The sequence below is a fragment of the Pleurodeles waltl genome, chromosome 1_2 (genome assembly GCF_031143425.1).
Source record: "Pleurodeles waltl isolate 20211129_DDA chromosome 1_2, aPleWal1.hap1.20221129, whole genome shotgun sequence".
NCBI classification, from domain to species: domain Eukaryota; kingdom Metazoa; phylum Chordata; class Amphibia; order Caudata; family Salamandridae; genus Pleurodeles; species Pleurodeles waltl.
Window position 1 is genome coordinate 1266365256 of NC_090437.1, and position 18629 is coordinate 1266383884.

Consider the following 18629-nt stretch of genomic DNA (forward strand, 5'->3'; position numbering starts at 1 on the left):
TAGGTGCAATGGTCATGCCCAGGGGACCCTGGTCCCCTGTGCTTGCCATTGGGGTGGTGGGCATGACTCCTGTCTTTTCAAATACAGGAGTCATGTGGTGTGGATGATTTTGCATTTTTGTTACTCTAACCTGCCTAAAGTCATTTTTTGGTGCAAAACCACATTCTTCCATACCGCCAGCCCCACTCGACTAACACAATTTTTTTTATGCTAGCCTACCCTTTGCACCGGCTTCCACCATTCCATAAATATGGTGCCTGGCTGGTGCACAGAAATGGGGCACGCGGTGCTAAATTTTTGGTGCAAAACTGCGTTAGCGCAGTTTTGCACCAAAAAGTATAAATCAGGGCTGTGGAGTGTTAGCCCTGGAAAGCCCCATTACCATCCACAGAATGCCCCTCTACAAAAACTAATGCAGAGCTGTGCAGTGTTCTATTTTTACTACTTTAATTGCAAGATCCCAGGGCAAATCATTTTAAAACTTTGTTAATAATCCCTGCCTAATTGAGAGTTTTGTGGCAGGTAACTCCATAAAAAAATTCAACGGATAAACTGTCCGTCTTTTTACAAGTGCCTTATAATATTGTGCACTTGTAATAAGGCAGGCAGGATATCTGTAAAGTTTGTAAGGGAGTAAACCCAAACAGAAAATCATGCCCTTTGTGCTGCAGTTCATCACTTTGCGTCACATATTTGTTGTGGTTTCATAAAGATACTCCTTGTTGTGGTTATCGAGCAATGTCATTTTGCACATTTGCGAGTCATTTTGCATCTCAACCCAGTTTTTTACTTATTTGCAGTTTTTGACTGTGCAGGCTATAAGAAGGCACTGGTATTTTTTTAAACCTATATTCTGTAGTGCACATTTGTATGTGGTTCATATAGTCCTGGATTACCCTTGGGATGTTGTCCATGTTTCATAAAGGATAAGGATGTCATGCTTTGTTATAAAGTCTATAACCCAGGGTCAGGCAGCTTGGGACACAGGTCATATTCCAGCATAGGTCAGAGGGTCCCCCCCACCCAGGTGGGAAGAGCCCCCAGGGTTCTCTGATAGGCCATCTGTACCCTCGCTTGTGGGATCTGAACTTCCTAATACTTCGGACCCTTTTGGAGGAAGGAAATGCTTTTCTGGTCTCCTTTGTGAGCCTGCTTTTCTGCACAGCTTTGGTTATGTGCTTCTTCTTGGTGGAGTACTGGTGGGCTTACTTTCACATAGCCAGCTCAATGATGCATTGTTTTTTGGCATGCCCTTCTCCCATCACTCTTTTTCCTGTAGGTTTGATGCCAGGCCTTCTTCTTCTTGGGGTTGTTTTTGAAGGTTCACTTGTCTGCACTAACAAGATCCACATCATGGCTGCCAGCTTCATCATTTAAACAAACCTTCTGACCACTGTCAGGTCTTTATTTTTACTATTCTGGCACAAAGCCTTTTCGTTAACCAACTATACACTTTGTGCCAGATGTACAAAGCAATTATGTGGTCACAAATGGCGCATTGGGCCATTTGCAACTGGAAAAATGATTTTTCCAATGTACCAAAGGCAAAACTTGTTACTGATTCACATTTTGCTTTTGCGACTTGGTATTTGGAAGGGGCATGTTTAGGGCATCCCTTCTAAATACCAAATGAGTATAGTATGTATTACTGTTTTCCAAAATAATAATACTTCACCACCAGTTTCAAACTGGTTGTAACCCATTTGCAAAGGGGAAGGGGTCCCCAAGGGATCCCTTCCCCTTTGCGAATATAAATAATAATATTTTTAAGAGCAGGCAGTGGTCCCACGCACCACTGCCTATCCTTACAAAATGAAACTGCAAAGTTTCATTTTTTTAAATTCTTAAATGCAACCTGTTTTTCTTTAAGGGAAACGGGCTAAATTGAAAACAAAGATTGCTTTATTAAAAAGCAATCACAGACATGGTGATCTGCTGAACCCAGCAGGCCACCATCACTGTGATAGTTGGGATTCTTAATGGGTTGCACATTGTGACCTGCCTCATTAATACACATCATGTAGGTCTATTTGTGATCCACTAGGAATTGCTAATGAAACTCAAAGATGTTCCATACATTAAGAATACCAATTTCCTAATTGTAATTCACAGAGAATTAGTTAATACATCTGGAACCATATTCTTCAAGGAGGACCTCCACTTGTGGGTGTAGAAAATGTTGTAGAAGGCAACATTTTTATGGTTACTCAGCACTAAGATGTCGTCCCCCATGGCTATCTTGTTACATATTCTCCTTATTTTGGTATCCAGTCAGGGTCCCCTGACTAGGGTCATGCTTGTTGAATGACTGTGTCAGAGGTCCGTCCATCAGCCTCTTTCTTTTTCACCAGACCACCTTTGAGTTATTTTCTGTAGTTGTGTTCTGACTTTTAGGCCCACAATCCATCATCTGTAGGGACGTTCTAGCACTTTTACTGCTCCTGGTTCAAGCTTGTTCTCCCTTGATTGTCGAGTGGGATGTTTCCTGTACAGGCTTTTCTTATTTTCAGGGATTTCCTACCTTGTATGCACTATAAGACTGAGTTTTTTGAGGGTATGAGTTTGTTGGTTTATATCAGCTTCCGTGCATTATGTCCTGAATCTTTGATGGCTAGTGCAGTTATCTTTGAACCCAAAGAACATACCTCTGGTCCTTACGTAACATCATTGTCAAAAGGTGAGTGCAGTAACAGCTTGATTTTCCTTTAATCTGATGTCCATGTTCAAAGACTTTTCCAGACCTTGCATCCTAGTTTGGTCCTGGGTCGTCCTGTCAAAAGGTGACATCTTAAGATGATTAGCCACAACTAGAGCCTCCTTCAAGGGTGGTCTTTCAGTAATACAGACCTGTGCTGTCACCATTATTTGGGTTGCTTTGAGTACTCTGATTGCACTTTTAATTTCCTTTGCTTTGTCATTCACTTTTTGCTAGATTTACAAGATTGGCTATGCTGTAACATATTTTTTGAGTGTTCTCACCGTTTTTTATATCTAAGGGTCTGATTTAGAGTTTGTCAGATGGGTTACTCCATCACAAACATGCTTATATCCTGTCTGCCGTACTCCAATTCCCATAGGATATAATGGGATTGTAATATGACAGAAGTGCTATCCATCACATTTCCGACAGAGTAACCCCATCTGCCAAAATCTAAATCAGGCCCTAAGTGTTTTCAGATTTTACCAGCTCTTCTTCCATCTAGGTGTTACTGTAAAGTCTTGTCATTGGTTTTGTCATGCTGGCGTACCACTTTCATTTATAGCATCCATGAATCTTCTTCTGCCAATAGTGGTGATGTGGCAATCTGCTTTACCTAACCAACTTTCATTGTTGGACTTTTGTCTGGTAGTGCATGAGAGGGAAATTCAGGTCCTTGCACCTGCTAGCTACTTCGTTCTCCTGCTCTGCTTCTTTGTTACTCTGATGCTTTGAATTCCTTAAACCAGTTTCACTTGCCCAGACTAGTACTCACCCTCTTGTGTCTGCAGAATGGTATTTTAAGCTGGTAAGCCATTGTCGGATGGTATTGGTTAGAATATTGTTGATTACAGTGATGGTTAGTACTTGCAAGTTCTTGGCCATGGATCTTTTCCTTGCTGTGCCTGCACAAGCGCCCTTCAAGGACCACCCCATGATCCTGCACCAAGCATGGACAGCCACCTCAAGTGCATTCTCCTCAACACATGCCCATCTTGTCAAACATGCAGTGGAAGTCTGGGACCTCCTTGAATTAACAGCCCCCTCATCGCCTTCTTCACGGAGGCTTGGATTACCCCTACCTCTGCCCCAGTCATCGCCACTGCCATCCCGGACAACTACAAAATCATCTACAAGGACAGAGCCAAATGGCCGGGAGGAGGCATTGCCATAATCCTCAAGAACAACCTCTGCTTGATTACCACCATCGAATCACAATCTCAGTCAACACACGAGCACCTACATTTCCAGATCTAGACCAACCCTAACACCTCCCTACATAGCATCCTCATCTACAGGCCACCAGGACCCCGGCCCCAGTTCTGCAAAGACATCACCGACCTCGTCCCCCCACAAGCGCTCACCTCCTCCGACTACATCCTACTCGGTCACCTATATTTCCACCTTGATACCCTTGATGACCCCAACATCTCAAACCTCCTGAACAACCTCACAACTCTCAGCCTCAGACAACTCATCAACATCCCCACCCACAGAGCCGGACCCATTCTCTACCCCATCTTCTAAGCAGGGGACAACGTCACCATCTCCCACACCTCAAAACACCATTAGACCGACCACAAGCGCATCCACTTTACCTACACAAAGAACACTGCATGCCACCACACCCCCCCACATCCCCAGCAGACATTGGGGCGAAGTCACATCTCACCAACTCTCCCAACCACTCCCTCCCACCAGCTGCAGAGGATGCTAATGAAGCCACAGGCAGCCTTCATCGCTGGCTCTCAAACTGCGCCGACAATGTAGCCCCCCTAAGGAAATCAGCAGGGAATCGACAGCGCAAAACACCCAAGTGGTTTATATCAGACCTACAGGAATCCAAGCGTGCCCACAGACGATTGGAACATAATTGGATGGCTCAGCCAATCCACCGAAGACCGTGAAGTCTACAAAATAGCAGTCACCACTCACCACCAGAACATCAGAGCCGCTAAAAAGGCCTCCTTTCAAGAACGCCTCAACACCAGCACTCGACTAACACAATTTTTTTTTATGCTAGCCTACCCTTTGCACCGGCTTCCACCATTCCAACTCTTTGCCATCATCAGAGTTCAACAGATCAACAGACACCTCATCCATCCCTCCCTCCCAAGACCTCTGCAACAACCTTGCCACCTTCTTTCACGTAAGATCCAAGACATCAACGAAGGCTTCAGGATCCAAAGCCCGCCAGCACGGCTCACCACCACGGACCTTGCACCCCACCAGATACTGAACTCCTGGATGCCCATAGCCATAGAGGACACCCAAAGACTGATGAACTCCACCCACTTGGGAGCACCCCCAGATCCATGCCCTCTTCACATCCTCAAGTTGGCCAGCGCCTCCATAGCACCAGAGATCTACCTAGGAAACCCACCACCGACCCTAGGTCACTGATGAACTACAGACCCATCTCTCTTCTCCATTTCCCAGCCAAGGTAATGGAGAAAGCCGTCAACCAGCAACTCTCCGAGTTCATCGAGACACACTGTATCCTAGACCCTTCCCAGTCAGTCCGGTTTTAGAAGCAACCACTGCACCGAAACCACACTCTTAGCAGCCACGGATGACATATGCATCATACTAGACCATGGAGGCACTGCTGTGCTCATCTGTTGCATTTGACACCGTCGCCCACTCCACCCTCTGCTACAGATTGCATGACGCCGGCATCCAAGACAAAGCCCTGAACCGGATCAGATCTTTCCTTCACATCAGAACATAAAGGCACTTACTGTGAAGTGCCTCAAGGATCCTCACTCAGCCCACCATCTACATAACCCCACTCCCTAAGATTACCAAACAACATGAGCTAAACATAGTCTCCTACGCTGACGACACACAACTAATCCTCTTCCTGTCTGCAAGCCAAGAGGAATTTCCACAACAGCATGAGAGCAGTCGCTGCCTGGATGAAGGTCAGCTGCTTCAAGCTCAACTCAGACAAAACAGAGATCCTTAGGAGTGGCTCCACCCCTTCTGCCTGGTACGACTCCTGGTGGCCATCGCTCTGGGTAATGCCCCCACCCCCACTGACCATGCGCACAACCTGGACATCATCCTGGACTCATCAATGACCTGCTAAGTTAACGCTGTCTCCTTATCAAGATTCCACACCTTCTGTCTCCTATGGAAGATTTTCAAATGGATTTCCCCAACATGAGGAAGACAGTCACCCACACACTCATCACCAGCAAACTGGACTACGGCAACACACTCTATGCTGGCATTACCAAGAAACTTCAATCAAGACTACAATGGTTCCAGAATGCAGCAGCCAGACTCATCCTGGACATCCCCCGACACAGCTGAATCTCCTCCCACCTAAAAAACTTTCACTGGCTCCCAGTCAACAAGTGCATCACCTACAAACTCCTGATCCACACTTTCAAGGTACTGCACAACATAGGAGCAGCATACCTCAACTACTGCCTCACCTTCTACGTACCCAACAGACATCTCCATTCCTCCCAGCTCACCCTTGCAGCCATTCCCAAAATCCAGAAAAGTCCTTCTTCTACCTAGCAGCCAGGACATGGAACACACTCCCCCTCAATCTCAGGCAGACCGTATCACTGAGGCAGTTCAGGAAGGACCTCAAGATCTGGCTCTTCGACTCAGCAGCACGGCTACATTCAGTGCCTTGAGACCCTATGGGTAATTGGCAGCGCTTTACAAATCCTTGATTGACTGATTGATTGTATGCAACTGTTGATGGACTAGTGCTACTTCAAGTGCATCTGGCACCTCGTGTGTCTCTGGTGCCTATAGTGATGTTCGAAACTGTATGGTAGCTTCTGTTTCCTCCCTCTCTTGCTCTCTTCAAGTTAAGCTACCAGATGGTGCAACTCAGGCGTAGTTGGGTCGAGCTGTGTTGTACTGGATCAGAGGAGCATTTATGGCATAAAAGGACCAATTTCAAGTGTCTCACATGTTTTTAAGGGGATGTACTTGTGTTAGGCTAAAGTTATTGCAGTGTGTTTCAGCTTTCTGCTTGTGTATCTGTTTCTACATATTAGCTCTCTGTGTGCCCTAAATGCCACAAGCAACAGTACATTAAAAACTGATTAGGATGAGAGGCTGATAAACATAGTGCCTGTGAGCAAAAACTACTTTGTGAGCCTTTGGGCATTATTAAATGCCCATAGGAATTTAACTGGCATGTTTACTCACTCATACTCATTTGAGTACTCGCAGCTGCACCAAAGCAAACGGTCATGATCTGACAAAAGCAGGGAAAAGGAAGGAACTTTACGAGAATATGAAGGAATAGACTAAGATGATACCTGGAGCTTGTGGTAGACGGTGCTGAAGCGCAAGGGAAGGGTGCTTTCAGGGCAATTTAGGAAATAGAGGCAGTGGAAACATGTTGCTACACTTGGTTTGGTTGCATTGGTTGTATAATTCCCTCTTCCAACCAGGTTGATTGACCATATTGACTAATTTCCCTTTCTCCTGTAAGAACGTACCTTTGATGACAGTTCATGTGTCAGATTTGGACCCTGAATTCTGTGATAATATGGGTGGCAGCCAGACTTCAGACCGCAATGCCCCCTGGTGCTCCCGAGTTCAACGTAGGTATCTGGGTACTTCCTGTGTTTGTCACTGGCATTCCCATTTGCAGGACTGGACCATACTCTGCCTTGGTGGTGTAAGCATCACCACAGGGCCTTCCTCCTCTCGTCTGAGCAGTATGGGCCATGCCAGATATCCAAGGGATGATGTCAGAGCATCTATTGTTACTTGCTTTATTTCCCTGTCCCCAGATGTTCTCTGAGTAGACTCGGGTTCGGGTGTCCATGTTGTTCCTGGCTTCCAAAACTCCACTGGTGGAGGATTGGTGGGTTTTCATTGGTGGCTCCACAACCACCATAACAGAGCTTGAGATAAGCCAAGCTGAGTCAAATCCTAAATCCCATGCTCTGCATTGTTGCACTACCACATAACAGTATGTCATTTGGTAAATAGTTACATGAGTTACAATATCCTGGTGCTGATTTGGATGTGCATTTGCCTACCAGGATTGGCTGGGGTAATTTTGCAATGCGTGTACTGCATCTGGCCCACAGGGATCAGAACTTTGGGTGGTGACCAGTTGAGCAGTAGGATTGTCCACCTCTTGAAGTCCAGTACGCTTTACAGTACCCATTATAAAGGCTGAGCTCTAGATGCAGATTTGAGGGCACAGGCCCCCCAACTCCCTGCATGAAACCGTCACCTGCAGGCGTTGGGAGGCCTAAATCTTACCTCTGCCAAGGCAGGCGAAGCCTGGAAGTTTCAGACACTTCGGAGAAGGGCAAAGTCTCTGACGTCAGCAGCCTCTGGATAGTGTTACATGTGACCTTTTTCAGACAATAATTTGGAGCGGTCTTCGTTTATTTAGTCCGCATTCCTCGCAGTGAAATACTTTGTTTTCCGGTGCTATTATTGAGAAGTACTGTGGTACATTTCTATGAGAATGAAGTGTACCATATGTTTTTTGTCATGTTACATGCCTGATTTAGTTTGTACTATTAAAAATGCCAAATCCACCAAAGAGAAATTGTGTTATACGCTTTCTATATTTTTCAAGGGAAGAATAACGTTACCAAGTTAGACTGGATGAAAGAACAGGGTAAAACTCATGATTCATGAACAAAAGAGGAATTTGCCTGGAAACAGAACATACTTTTGACATCTGGCAATGTTAACTGTGTTAAAAAAAACCGCCTACATCACTCTCTCTCAATTATTGTTGTCACTATTCTACTCAGGTTTTGGCAACAACTCTAAAACAAGTTCATAATATGTCACAATGCTTTCCTAAAAAGAAATTCACATTCTGAAGGCAATTACTGAAACTCATTCAACCGGAGCTATAAATCTGTATTTGCTGGCGTTTCCTTACAGCTCTACTTGCTTTTTGAGCGTGTTGTGGGCTCCAGGCGTCTTCCAATCCTTAATACATTCTAGCAATTTTCTTTTCTTTTATTCTCTACATCTACTTTTTATTGTTTGTCTAAAGAGATCTTAGTCTTAGAGCATTAGTTGCCTTGTGCTCTAGCACTACAAATATAGTAATAAAAATAGGAATCTAAACAGTGGATATATTTTGAAGGAATGTGATGAGTTTAAGGGCCTCATTTACAAGAATCTGACGCATTACCCCATGGTCGTCATTTAGGGGTCGCCACAGGTCTGCATATGCAAACCCTGGCCTTAGAGGTGACAAATTCAGTGCCAGAAAAACAGGAGAAACTTGTCCTTATGGACATTGGAAGGGGCTGCAATCTGCTTTTTTGTCAATTTTTAATACACTCACATTAATCACTATTAATGTTATACACATGGAGTACAATTAGCTGGTGTTAGAAATTAGGTCTTTGGTTGGCAGTCAGGTTACCCCCATCCAAGCAAGAACCCTCACTCTAGTCAGGACAAGTCACACACAGTCCAAATTATCCTGTGCCCACCCTTGGGTAGCTTGGCACTGAGCAGTCAGTTTTAAGTTAGAAGGCAGTATGTAAAGTATTTGTGCAATAAATCATACAATAAAAACCATATAGCACCACAAAAATACACCACATGGTGTTTAGAAAAATATATAATATTTATCTGGATAAATGCAGGTCAAAATGATACAAGATGCAATAAGTAAATGTTGAGATATCACTGAAAAGTGATATAACGTGTCTTTTAGAGGCAAACAAAGTCTCTTTCAACCACAAAGTACCTGGTTCGCATAAAAAATCTCCGCAAAGAACCGCAGAGGAGGAGATGTGTGGAAACAAAGGGGTGTGCGTCGATTTCTCGGGCCGTACACGGCGATGTGTTGTTTAGTTTTCACACAGGGACAGCTGTGTGTCAATTTCTGGCGCTCGGTCGTGGATCCTCTTCTGGTTGTGGGGTTTTCTAACGCCCCAGGGACGATGTGTGGATTTCCTGTGCTGGCAGGATGAAGTCACAGGAGCCGCGTCGATTTGGTGGGCATTGCGTTGAATTTTCTACCGCACAGCAGGCGCTGCGTCGATTCCTCTCTGGAAGTCGGGCTGCGTCGTTCCGGTTCAGCTGTGCGTCATTCTGGTGGGCCTTGTGTCAAATTTCTGGTCGCTACGCTGGTGCTGCATTGATATTCTTGATGCAAAGTCAGGCTGCGTCATTCCGGTTCAGCATGCAGTGAAAGTTTCACCGCGGTGCAGGCTGTGCATCGTTTCTGGCAGGCTGTGCATCTAATTTCGCCACACAAGGAGTCCTTCTTGTAGAGATGAAGTCTTTTTGGTCCTGAGTCTTCAGGGAACAGGAGGCAAGCTCTATCCAAGCCCTTGGAGAGCACTTCTTCACCACAGCCAGAGAGCAGCAAGGCAGCAGGGCAACAGCAAGGCAGCAGTCCTTCACAGAAAGCAGACAGGTGATTCCTTTGGGCAGTCAGGAAGTTCTTCTCGGCAGGATGCAGGTTCTGGTTCCAGTTTCTTCTCCAGGAAGTGTCTGAGTTGGAAGGGGCAGAGGCCCTGTTTATATACCCAAATGTGCCTTTGAAGTGGGGGAGACTTCAAAGAGTGGCTTAGAAGTGCACCAGGTCCCCTTTCAGTTCAATCCTGTCTGCCAGGGTCCCAGTAGGGGGTGTGGCAGTCCTTTGTGTGAGAACAGGCCCTCACCCTCCCAGCCCAGGACGACCCATTCAACATGCAGATGTATGCAAGTGAGGCTGAGCATCCTGTGTTTGGGGTGTGTCTGAGTGATTGGAGCTGTCAACTAAACCCAGCCAGACGTGGATTGTAAGGCACAGAAAGATGTAAGTGCAGAGAAATGCTCACTTTCTAAAAGTGGCATTTCTAAAATAGTAATATTAAATCCAACTTACCAGTCAGCAGGATTTTATATCACCATTCTGGCCATACCAAATATGACCTTCCTACTCCTTTCAGATCAGCAGCTACCACTCAAACAATGTATGAGGGCAGCCCCAATGCTAGCCTATGAAGGGAGCAGGCCTCACAGCGGTGTAAAGACAAATTTAGGAGTTTTACACTACCAGTACATGTACACTACACAGGTACATGTCCTGCCTTTTGCCTACACAGCACCCTGCCCTATGGGTTACCTAGGGCATACCTTAGGGATGTCTTACATGTAGAAAAAGGGGAGTTTATAGGCTTGGCAAGTAGTTTTAAATGCCAAGTCGAATTGGCAGTGAAACTGCACACACAGGACTTGCAATCGCAGGCCTGAAACTAGGTTAAGGTGCTACGGAAATGGGTGGCACAATAAGTGTTGCATGCCCACTAGTAGCATTTAATCTACAGGCACATATAGGTGCGTATTTATACTCTGCTTGCGCCGGATTTGCGTCATTTTTTTAATGCAAATTCAGCACAAACCTTAATTTGTACTTTGATGCCCAACCCTGCAAACGCCAAAATCTGCAGTGTGCGTAATTTTCAGGATGCGTGAAACTGCCCTGCGTTAATGACATGCAAGGTAGGCGTTCCCGTCCAAAAATGACTTAAACACCCGTGCACCATATTTATCCAACCACTCAAAAATGCTCCACGGCTGGGAGTCGGAAAATGGAGCACAGCCCGATTTGCGTAAAACAATAAAGCCTGGGTCAGGGCAGGCATTAATATGGGGCAAACACACCAGTACTTAAGGAAAACACAGAAGCAACATCAGAGCTCCAAAAGGAAGACATGGAGGTGCTATTCATCCAGCATTCACGAAGACGCAGAGCACAGGACCAACAGCAGCAGCTTCCACCATACCAGCAAGGACCCCAAAGGCAACACAGAAGGCAGGAGAGGATATTCAGGACCAGGACAACCCTTCCGGGCCTCAGCGAACATGACATCATACAGAGGTACAGACTAAATTGGCAAGCCATACAGCAGCTGCTGCGCAACATTGAGCCACAGATGGCACCCAGCTTGCAGACACCCCACACCATTCCACCAGAGACCAAGCTGCAAGCTGTCCTCCACATGTTGGCAAGTGGCTCTTTTCAAACCACTGGTGCCCTGATTGCCAGGATCTCACAGCCCTCATTCTCTGCCTTCCTACCCAAGGTACTGGATGCCATCATCTCCCTCATACCCCGCCACATCAACTTCCCCAACACACAGCAGAAGCAGCAGGAGACCAAACAGGGCTTCTACCAAATCAACGGCTTCCCACACGTGCTTGGTGCCATTGACTGCACACATGTACATATTATGCCACCTGCTGCAACCAAGCATCTATACCGCAACAGGAAGCACACACACTCGATCAATGTGCAGGCCATTGTGGATCACCGGGGATTGATCACCAACATCAAAGTATCCTGGGAGTGTACATGATTCATTCATCTTCTGCCACTGCACCATCAGTCAACACTTCCAGGATGGAGGATATGGAAATGGCCTACTTGTTGGTAAGTACAGAAACCTAGTTATATACCCATAGCACAGCAACCCTGTAGGATACACAACATATACACCACTACATTGACACGTGGCCAGTAAGACACTGAGGTTCTGACACTGCTAGTCATATTTGATATCCTGACCCAATGGTCACATCACTCCTGGGCTGACATTGGTCGCTACCAATAAGGAAGTGGACTGTGCTAAGAACGCATATTGAGGTGACAACATTGCAAAGTGCGTATTGCTACACATACGGATTGAGACAATTACACATATACACAACAGATGTACAGGCATATGGACCTTCTGGCAATTTAACCTTCACCCCCACATCCAAGTTAGCCACCTTACTTGGACCAAGTTCAGTAGTGTAGGTACACGTTTGAACATGAGCCAACTCGGTGAGGGAATAAAAATAGGTTTGCATAGAACTTGTCACACATGGGATATTTGTGCATTGTCAATTGTCAACACTTCAGTGCTGCCCACTTATGGAGATGTGTTCTACATTGTCACCTAGCCAAATCAAAGGGCCTCACTGTTGTTTTTCACATGCTATTGCATATGTTGAATTGGATGGGATGTTCAGGCCATATAGTGAAACCGTGATTCCACCACTGTGGAATTGATTCTGTGTGTGGGAGTATCATGTCACCCCCAGTGAAGACACAGGAACACCTCTTTCACATGACATAATGCATGGGAGTACACAATGTACTGCAAGTGTACAAAACACAGCTGATATCCGGTGAATCAGCCAAACACCAGTTTAGATAATGAAACAACCCAATGCTGATGGTACATCCTAGAAGCCCAGGATTCCACACAATATCACAAACACAGATGAGTAACAGACAACACAAGATAACAACTGCCATGCAAAGTGATAATCATGGTGCAAGCTCCATCAAAATATTTTCACTAATTTTCTCTTTCAGCTGATGAGGGGTATGGGATCCAGCCATGGATCATGACCCCATTTGCCAACCCAAGCACAGCTTCAGAGCGTGCATAGAATGAGGCCCATCGGAGGACATGCACCATAGTAGAGAGGACTTTTGGCATCCTGAAGTCAAGATTCAGGTGCCTCGACATCACCGGGGGCAGCCTCTTATATTCACCGGAAACTGTCTACAAGATCATTTTGACCTGTGCCATCCTGCACAACATATGTGTAAGAAGGAACATTCCCCTCTATGAGCCATAGCCAAAAATGCCTGAAGAGGAGTAAGAGGAGGATGTTGTCCATCAACATGAGGGGGACCATCCAAACACTGCAGCAGGATTGCGTCGGAGACAACCCATTGTACAAAACTTCTTTTAACTCTAGTCACCATCAACACTGTCTTACCATATGTCATTAAACACCCCATTTAATCACTAAATCATGGTCTGGGTAATTATTTATGCATCACATGATCCCTAGGAATCACAATCAGAGTTTAGCCTCATGGAGCATTGCAATAATATAGATTAGAATACTGAAAAAGCCACATCACATTTGATGGGTATGAATGTACACCCAACTTCACACACAGTGTAAATGACCTATATCATGTCCATTTCACATTTGAAGGGCAATATCAGAGTAGTGCAGCTATGGCACACATCCATGTTGGCAACATGGTTCATTGCAGCATATGGCGCACAACTAAGACACTATCAATCATAAGTTAGTGGATGTGCTATTGCATTGGTAATAGGAATGTATGACCAGACCCTTGACAGCAGTAAGTGTGACATCAGCTATCTCTGCAAGGAGCATGTGTGACAAGAAGTCCATGTAAGCTGCAAATGGATAGCACGAGTGCCCCAGGTATGGCATGCACAAGACATACCCTGTGCATGCCATCCCAGGTTATAAGTCCTGCCACAGGCATGTATTCAGTCTCTCCCCACCCTTCTCTAGGGGGCCCTGTAACTGGACTATTTGTACCCTGCTAATCCATGATCTACACACACCCAGACTCACAGTCTGACTCCAGTGTGCTTCCCTCTTTAGTATGGCATGTCATAGTCCTAGTTCATCTGTCTGCATGGACTTCAGGTCCCAAAATGCACTGCCTGGTAGTCTGTAGGACTTGTAATCACCTGTCCATTGCTTCCCATGTGAAAGGTACTGTTGGCACTTTGAACTTGATTCTCACCTACATGACTTGTGAGAGACTGAAACTGCACACACCTGTGAGCACTTCCATGCAGACCAGCCATTTGAACCTGCACTGCCATTGCTGCTGCCTGGAACTGCTTATAAGCTGCCATTTTATGTATATCATTGTTGTGCATTGCAGTTTAAACCACTTGTGTAACACAGTCCCTGGGTTATTGTGTAACGTTGCAGCCCACAGCACAAATTTAGTTTTTATTTTCCACAGTGTTGTTCCAGCTTTTCCCAGTCAGAGTCTGGTCACTGTGCATTTGCCTTGTTCATGGTATTTCCTGACAGAGTGTGCATCCTGTTAGCCTGATTGGTTCCTGTCTTTGTATAAACATAGAGGTTCCCTGTGGCTACATTTGTCTCATAGTTGCTTTCCATGCCCTCACTTTCCTCCTGGGGTATTGTGTCTGGTATGTCTACGATGAATCCACAAATATAATGTATAGTGTAATCAGTTTACCTATCGTATCATGGTCTGGGACATGTATTCAAATAGCCTAATTCTGGCCCTGTCCCTTGTCTGGGTTTCATGTATGCATGAGTGACAAACAGTGACAGTGTACTATGGCTGTATGCATGGATTGGGAATGGTGCCTCCAGCACAACAAACAACGTTTGCTAATGTGCATGAAAGGGCAAAACATATTTGTGCCCTGATGGTCCACACACAGATTCACATTGGCTGCAACCCAATGATGGTGCTTGCGTGGTGACTAGCTGTGAGATTAATCAGCACAGAGGCACTGATGTTCCCTGTTGCAGTGGGAATTTTAGAGGCCACCCTGTGTACAAATGTTGGGATGAAACCTGCCAGGTTCTATTTACTGATCCATTACGTTTGTGAGCTCACCAAGGTTGCCCTGTTGTCAGCATCATAAAACTTCTGCAGTGCCATAGCCGGATTATCCCCATGTGTGTTGTCGATTCCTCTTTGGCTTTCGGTCAATTCTACTTTGAAGGATATTCTGTTAATACAGGGAATAGCTCCAGACTCATGACTAGACCTGCATGCAACTGTGACAACATGGAGGCCAATAATGTCACAGGGTACACATGGCCACACACTTGAACTGGTAAAATTAACCACTGAAAATATGTGAACACATGCAGCTTGGTCTGCTGGTCCTCAACTGCCACACGAGAAACATAGGTCATATACATGAGTCAAACTGTGGATTGACATAACATTTTTGGATTGGTTTTGTGACTCTGTGCCACAAACATTATCCCTACATAGCATTTTCAAATGCCTGACTCATGGGGAGCATACGAACAAGTGATCAGGATGTGGTATCCAACATTCCTGTGCATATGATGGCTTACTCATTGCCATTATCAACCGCCCTCTAACTATCCTGTGCATAGTTTGTCATGGGAGATGTTTTATCCCAAAAGTCAGAGAAGTTCACACAGCATTAGATGCTACGTGTATGACAAACACATATCCTGACTCATTTCCACACTGAATAGCATCTGATGGTTATCCACATTTACAACAGACGCATACAAGCACATTAATGAAAGCACGCCTTGTGACGTTCACACAGAGGCCCAACAACAATTGAAATCACCAATTCACAGACATTAACACACAGGCCATGAGTGAATGTATTAAGTTTCGTAGCCTTGCTATCCTCTATTGACGTACAACCTGCTCAAACTGGGTAATACCAATTTTTATAAAAAATGTTTGGGTAGCTGTTGCGTCAGTGAAGAGTGCTCATCCAGTACAACAACATGAGTATTATGGTCTACAGTAGTGTGGTCTGCCACATGTGCCCAAACACTGGAACACACAATGCAGGCGCAAACAGCCCATCTCTGTACAGTTACAGCTTTCATGTACGTCAAAAATGAGAGAAATGACACAAACACAGTAAAAGACAAATATTTTGACGCAAATGCGTAAAAAAAGACACATATGCGTCAAAATTTGCTGCATATGCGTTGAAAAATGACGCTCACAGCCATTATACATCCTTTGGGACCAAGCAATAATTCCTACACTGTACACCATGAAATTGGTTGCCAATGAAAAATATTTGGAACTATGAATGCGGGGGAATTTTGAAGCATCTGCTTAAAAAAATATGATGCACAGCACAGTAATCGTCATAAAATGTTCACGCATCATAAGAAAAACGCACCGCATTTGAGACAGGAAGTGATGTAATAGGATATCCTGTTTACAGAAATGGTACAGTGGGTGTACTTTCACTTTCACTTTGCAGTCTGGGATTTTTCTAGACTGTGTGGCTGTGCTGGGAGATTTGTCTGTCCAAATTGTGTTTTTGTCTCGTATAAGCCATCCTATTTGTCATCCGTTGTTTTAGTAATTGTCTTAGTTGTTCATTGTAAGTGTGTTTTTGTCATATTTGGGGGGTGATTCTGATTCTGGCGGGCGGCGGAGGCCGCCCGCCAGAATTCCGCCCCCATTATACCGCTCCGCGGTCCGAAGACCGCGGAGGGTATTATGAGTTTTTCCCTGGGCTGGCGGGCGGTCTCCAAAAGACCGCCCGCCAGCCCAGGGAAAAACTCCCTTCCCACGAGGATGCCGGCTCGTAATCGAGCCGGCGGAGTGGGAAGGTGCGACGGGTGCAGTGGCACCCGTCGCGTATTTCAGTGTCTGCAAGGCAGACACTGAAATACTTTGCGGGGCCCTCTTACGGGGGCCCCTGCCGTGCCCATGCCATTGGCATGGGCACGGCAGGGGCCCCCAGGGGCCCCGCGACCCCCCCTACCGCCATCCTGTTGATGGCGGCTTTCCCGCCATGAACAGGATGGCGGTAGGGGGGGTCAGAATCCTCATGGCGGCGGAGCGCGCTCCGCCGCCATGAAGGATTCCCCCGAGCAGCGGTAAGTCGGTGGGAGCCCGCCGACTTGCCGCTTCTGACCGCGGCTGAACCGCCGCGGTCAGAATGCTCGTGGGAGCACCGCCAGCCTGTTGGCGGTGCTCCCGTGGTCGGTGGTGCCGCCAGGGTCAGAATGACCCCCTTGGTGTCTAATGTTGTCTTTTTACTGTTGGGAGTGTGTAGTGGGTATTGTTAGTTTGGGGATTGTTGGGCTGTTTGTGGGTTACTTAACTTTCATTTTCCTCCCTCCTTTCCCTGTATTTTCCTCTGTACCCTTTCCTATAAATATTATTTTGGTCATGTTGGGTAGGCCACGTCTGGGGAGAATGGGTGAGGAGGAGCTGGGGGCATTCATTTGGCTGGTGTGCCACTTCCTCCCCCTCATGATTGAGGCTGGTGGAAGGGTGATACAGGGGTATCACATGGAGGCGAGGAGGCTCAGGTGGTCTAAGGTGCTGTACCATCTGAGGAGAATTTTCAACACCCTCGCAACGACCACCAACTCAAGCACCTCTGGGCTGACCTTATTGCCAGAGAGCAAGACCTGCTGGACCACCTGGGTGTGGTGATTGGTGGCCCTGTTGGTGAGTACAATTCAGACTAATGTGCATATATAAATGCTCTGTAGTGACAGTATCAGATTTGTCGATATGCTGCATGCCATGTTTTTGGACATGTGGAATGCACGTTAAATATACAGTGGCCCTGATATATACAATATTTGCTACACATTATCGTCATTTGTTGATGCAACAGCTGCATAAACTTACAAAACACAACTTGATCTTGTAAATTAGTGCTGCTTTGACATCAATAGATGATGGGAATGTGGCTCAAACATATGTTTCATTCATGGTCTGTGAGTGTACCAAGAAAGAGATGTATTTCACAAGCTAAAGCAAGGAATTAATGTGTCCCCAGTTATTTGGAATACTTGTCTGAACTGTATTCCTGGCCATACGTACAAAGTTCTTCCTAACCTCTGGTGATATCTTAGGCTTATACTTTGACTTGCTTTGTGCGCAATTCAATTAGAAATGGATGCCAAAGTAATGCACACGGGTTCATATCTACATGTGTGGTGCTACTTTCCATTGCTGTAGCGTAAAACATGAAGCAAATGCTACAAATTGAGGAATAAAAAGTATCTCTGGCCCTCTGTTCATTGTCCCTGTGTGTTTTAATTTGCCTTGGGCACAATAGCTGGAACAGAGCTGATGCATTTGCCATATGTGTCACTTTATAGGCATGCAAATCTCATAAGTTATTGGGTCATCATGGGATACCTGAAGTTGGTGATAGCATGGTCACAATTTATTATTTGCATGAAGTTGTGCAAGGGACCCCTGACCGATTCCATCATACATATAAAGTGCCCAAATACCTTGCTACTTTACGTTTGGTACACCCCTCCTGATCTAGTGCAGCATATGTACAATAGCTAACTTTCCAGTACGAAGGCTATCACAGACATGGTTGTATGCTAAGATCAGAAGGCCAGCATTCCTGTGACTGCCGCCATTCCCAAGGTG